This window comes from Arachis hypogaea, chromosome 18, assembly GCF_003086295.3.
Source record: "Arachis hypogaea cultivar Tifrunner chromosome 18, arahy.Tifrunner.gnm2.J5K5, whole genome shotgun sequence".
Lineage (NCBI taxonomy): Eukaryota > Viridiplantae > Streptophyta > Magnoliopsida > Fabales > Fabaceae > Arachis > Arachis hypogaea.
In genome coordinates this window covers 101,929,999-101,934,551 of record NC_092053.1, presented here as the reverse complement: position 1 = coordinate 101,934,551, position 4,553 = coordinate 101,929,999, and the positions used below count along the sequence as shown (strand labels likewise).

The following is a 4,553-nucleotide window of genomic DNA, read 5'->3' as shown; positions in this document are numbered from 1 at the left end:
TCTTCTAATTTTCGAATTTCTCTCCCCCTCATCTCTTTCTAATTATTTTATCTATCTACTAACACTTCTCTTCTTCTTAAAAATTCGAACCCTCTCCCTCTTTCTGTGTTCGAATTCTTTTTCTTCTTTTCTACTCACATAAAGGAACATCCCTACTGTGGCAAAGAGGATCCCTATTATTTTCTGTTCCCTTCTTTTTCATATGAGCAGGAGCAAGGACAAGAACATTCTTGTTAAAGCTGATCCGGAACCTGAAAGGACTCTGAAGAGGAAGCTAAGAGAAGCTAAAACACAACACTCTGAAGAGGACTTTACTGAAATTTTCGAAAAAGAAGGAGACATGGCCGAAAATAATAACAATGCAAGGAAGATGCTTGGTGACTTTACTGCACCAAATTCCAATTTATATGGAAGAAGCATCTCAATCCCTGCCATTGGAGCAAACAATTTTGAGCTAAAGCCTCAATTAGTTTCTCTGATGCAACAGAACTGCAAGTTTTATGGACTTCCATCAGAAGATCCTTTTCAGTTCTTAACTGAATTCTTGCAGATCTATGATACTGTTAAGACCAATGGGGTTGATTCCGAGGTCTACAGGCTGATGCTTTTCCCGTTTGCTGTAAGAGACAGAGCTAGAATATGGTTGGATTCTCAACCTAAAGATAGTCTGAACTCTTGGGATAAGGTGGTCATGGCTTTCTTAGCCAAGTTCTTTCCTCCTCAAAAGCTTAGTAAGCTTAGAGTGGATGTTCAAACCTTCAGACAGAAAGAAGGTGAATCCCTCTATGAAGCTTGGGAGAGATACAAGCAACTGACCAAAAAGTATCCTTCTGACATGCTTTTAGAATGGACCATCCTGGATATATTCTATGATGGTCTGTCTGAATTATCTAAGATGTCATTGGACCATTCTGCATGTGGATCCATTCACCTAAAGAAAACGCCTACAGAAGCTCAGGAACTCATTGACATGGTTGCAAATAACTAGTTCATGTACACTTCTGAAAGGAATCCTGTGAGTAATGGGACGCCTCAGAGGAAGGGAGTTCTTGAAATTGATGCTCTGAATGCCATATTGGCTCAGAACAAAATATTGACTCAGCAAGTCAATATGATTTCTCAGAGTCCAAATGGATTGAAGAAATCATCCAACAGTACTATAGAGGCATCTTCCGAAGAAGAAGCTTATGATCCTGAGAACCCTGCAATAGCAGAGGTGAATTACATGGGTGAACCCTATGGAAATACCTATAATCCCTCATGGAGAAATCATCCAAATTTCTCATGGAAGGATCAACAAAAGCCTCAACAAGGCTTTAATAATGGTGGGAGAAACAGGTTTAGCAATAGCAAACCTTTTTCATCATCCACTCAGCAACAGACAGAGAATTCTGAGTAGAATCCATCCAGCTTAGCAAATATAGTCTCTGATCTATCTAAGGCCACTGTGAGTTTCATGAATGAAACAAGGTCCTCCATTAGAAATTTGGAGACACAAGTGGTCTAGCTGAGCAAAAGAGTCACTGAAACTCCTCCTAGTACTCTCCCAAGCAATACAGAAGAAAATCCAAAGAGAGAGTGCAAGGCCATTGATTTAACCATCATGGTCGAACCTACAAGGGAGGAGGAGGACGTGAATCCTAGTGAGGAAGACCTCCTGGGACGTTCAGTGACCAATAAGGAGTTTTCCTTTGAGGAACCAAAGGAATCTAAGGCTCATCTAGAGACCATAGAGATTCCATTGAACCTCCTTCTGCCCTTCATGAACTCTGATGAGTATTCTTCTTCTGAAGAGAATGAAGACGTTACTGAAGAGCAAGTTGCTAAGTACCTTGGTGCAATCATAAAGCTGAATGCCAAATTATTTGGTAATGAGACTTGGGAAGATGAACCTCCCTTGCTCACCAATGAACTAAATGCATTGGATAGGCAGAAATTACCTCAAAAGAAACAGGATCCTGGTAAATTCCTAATTCCCTGTAACATAGGCACCATGACCTTTGAGAAGGCTCTGTGTGACCTGGGGTCAGGAATAAATTTAATGCCACTCTCTGTAATGGAGAAACTAGGGATATTTGAGGTGCAAGCTGCCAGAATCTCATTAGAGATGGCAGACAACTCAAGAAAATAGGCTTATAGACTGGTAGAGGACGTGTTAGTAAAGGTCAAAGGCCTTTACATCCCTGCTGATTTCATAATCCTAGACACTGGGAAGGATGAGGATGAATCCATCATCCTTGGAAGACCCTTCCTAGCCACAGCAAGAGCTGTGATTGATATGAACAGAGGAGAATTGGTCCTTCAACTGAATGAAGACAACCTTGTGTTTAAAACTCAAGGATCTCCCTTTGTAGCCATGGAGAGGAAGCATGAAAAGCTTCTCTCACTGCAGAGTCAACCAAAGCCGCCTCAGTCAAACTTTAGGTTTGGTGTTGGGAGGCCACAACCAAACTCTAAGTTTGGTGTTGAACCCCCACATTCAAACTCTAAGTTTGGTGTTGGGAGGTCCCAACAATGCTCTAAACATCTGTGAGGCTCCATGAGAGCTCACTTGCAAGCTATTGACATTAAAGAAGCGCTTGTTGGGAGGCAACCCAATGTTATTTAATTTTATTTTTATTGTTATTTCGTGTTTTATTAGGTTGATGATCATGTGGAGTCACAAAAACTACTGAAAAATTAAAAACAGAATGAAAAAAGCATTAAAAAATAGCACACCCTGAAGGAGGAGCATTCTGGCGTTTAAACGCCAGAAACAAGCATCTGTCTGGCGTTTAACACCAGAAATAAGCATCAAGCTGGCGTTAAACGCCAGAAACAAGCACCATACTGGCGTTTAACGCCAGAACAGAGCATGAAAGTGGCGTTAAACGCCAGAAACAAGCTACATCTGGGCATTTAACGCCAAAAACAAGTAGCAAGCTGGCGTTTAACGCCAGACATGCATGCTAAGGGCATTTTACACGCCTACCTCCACAATTCAAACTCTTTTCCCTCCCAAACCCAACCCTAATGGTAGAACCCTAAACCTCCCCCAACTCCTATATAAACCCCTCATTCTTTCTTCATTTTCACACAACACAACCCTTTCTTCTCCCCCTTAGCCGAATACACCTTCTCCCTCCATCTCCTCCATTTTCTTCCTCTTCTCCTTCTTTCTTTCTTCTTTTTCTCAGAGACGAGCAAACATTTTAATTTTGGTGTGGTAAAAGCATTGCTTTTTATTTTTCCATAACCATTAATGGCACCTAAGGCCAGAGAAACCTCAAGAAAGAGGAAAGAGAAGGCAATTGCTTCCACCTCTGAGTCATGGGAGATGGAGAGATTCATCTCAAAAGTCCATCAAGACCACTTCTATGAAGTTGTGGCCAAGAAAAAAGTGATCCCTGAGGTTCCTTTCAAGCTCAAAAAGAATGAGTATCTGGAGATCCGACTTGAGATCCAAAGAAGAGGTTAGGAAGTTCTCACCAACCCCATTCAACAAGTCGGGATCTTAATGGTTCAAGAGTTCTATGCAAACGCATGGATCACCAGGAACCATCATCAAAGTGTGAACCCGAATCCAAAGCATTGGCTTACCATGGTTCGGGGGAAATACTTAGATTTCAGTCCGAAAAATGTAAAGCTAGCGTTCAACTTACCAATGATGGAAGAAAATGCACGCCCCTACACTAGAAGGGTCAACTTTGATCAAAGGTTGGACCAAGTCCTCATGGACATATGTGTAGAAGGAGCTCAATGGAAAGTTGACTCAAGAGGCAAGCCGGTTCAATTGAGAAGACTGGACCTTAAGCCTGTAGCTAAAGAATGGTTGGAGTTCATTCAACGCTCAATCATTCCTACTAGCAATCGGTCTGAAGTTACTATAGACCGGGCCATCATGATCCAAAGTATCATGATTGGGGAGGAAGTGGAAGTTCATGAGATCATACCGCAAGAACTCTACAAGATGGCTGACAAATCCTCCACTTTGGCAAGGTTAGCCTTTCCTCACCTTATTTGCCACCTATGCAATTCGGCTGGAATTGACATAAAGGGAGATATCCTCATTGAAGAGGACAAGCCCATCACCAAGACAAGGATGGAGCAAACAAGAGATCATGGATCTCAACAAGAGCATGAGGAAATTCCTCACCATGAAATCCCTGAGATGCCTGAAGGGATGCACTTTCCTCCACAAAACTATTGGGAGCAAATCAACACCTCCCTAGGAGAATTAAGTTCCAACATGGGACAACTAAGGGTGGAGCATCAAGAGCACTCCATCATCCTCCATGAGATTAGAGAAGATCAAAGAGCCATGAGGGAGGAGTAACAAAGGCAAGGAAGAGACATAGAGGAGCTCAAGAGCACTATTGGTTCTTCAAGAAGAGGAAGACGCCACCCTCACTAAGGTGGACCCATTCCTTAATCTCCTTGTTCTTATTTTCCTGTTTTTCGTTTACTATGCTTTATGTTTTATTTATGTTTGTATCTTATTACATGATCATTAGTATTTAAGTGTCTATGCCTTAAAGTTATGAATGTCCTATGAATCCATCACCTTTCTTAAA

The 4,553-nt window shown here is 41.7% G+C and overlaps 1 non-coding gene across 1 annotated transcript; it reads right to left on the bottom strand.

Annotated features, from left to right (window-relative positions):
- Nucleotides 1-733: 733 nt before the first annotated feature.
- Nucleotides 734-841, bottom strand: LOC112774360 (small nucleolar RNA R71). Its single transcript, XR_003188853.1, has one exon. It is a non-coding gene; the product is annotated as a small nucleolar RNA R71 (small nucleolar RNA).
- Nucleotides 842-4,553: the final 3,712 nt, after the last annotated feature.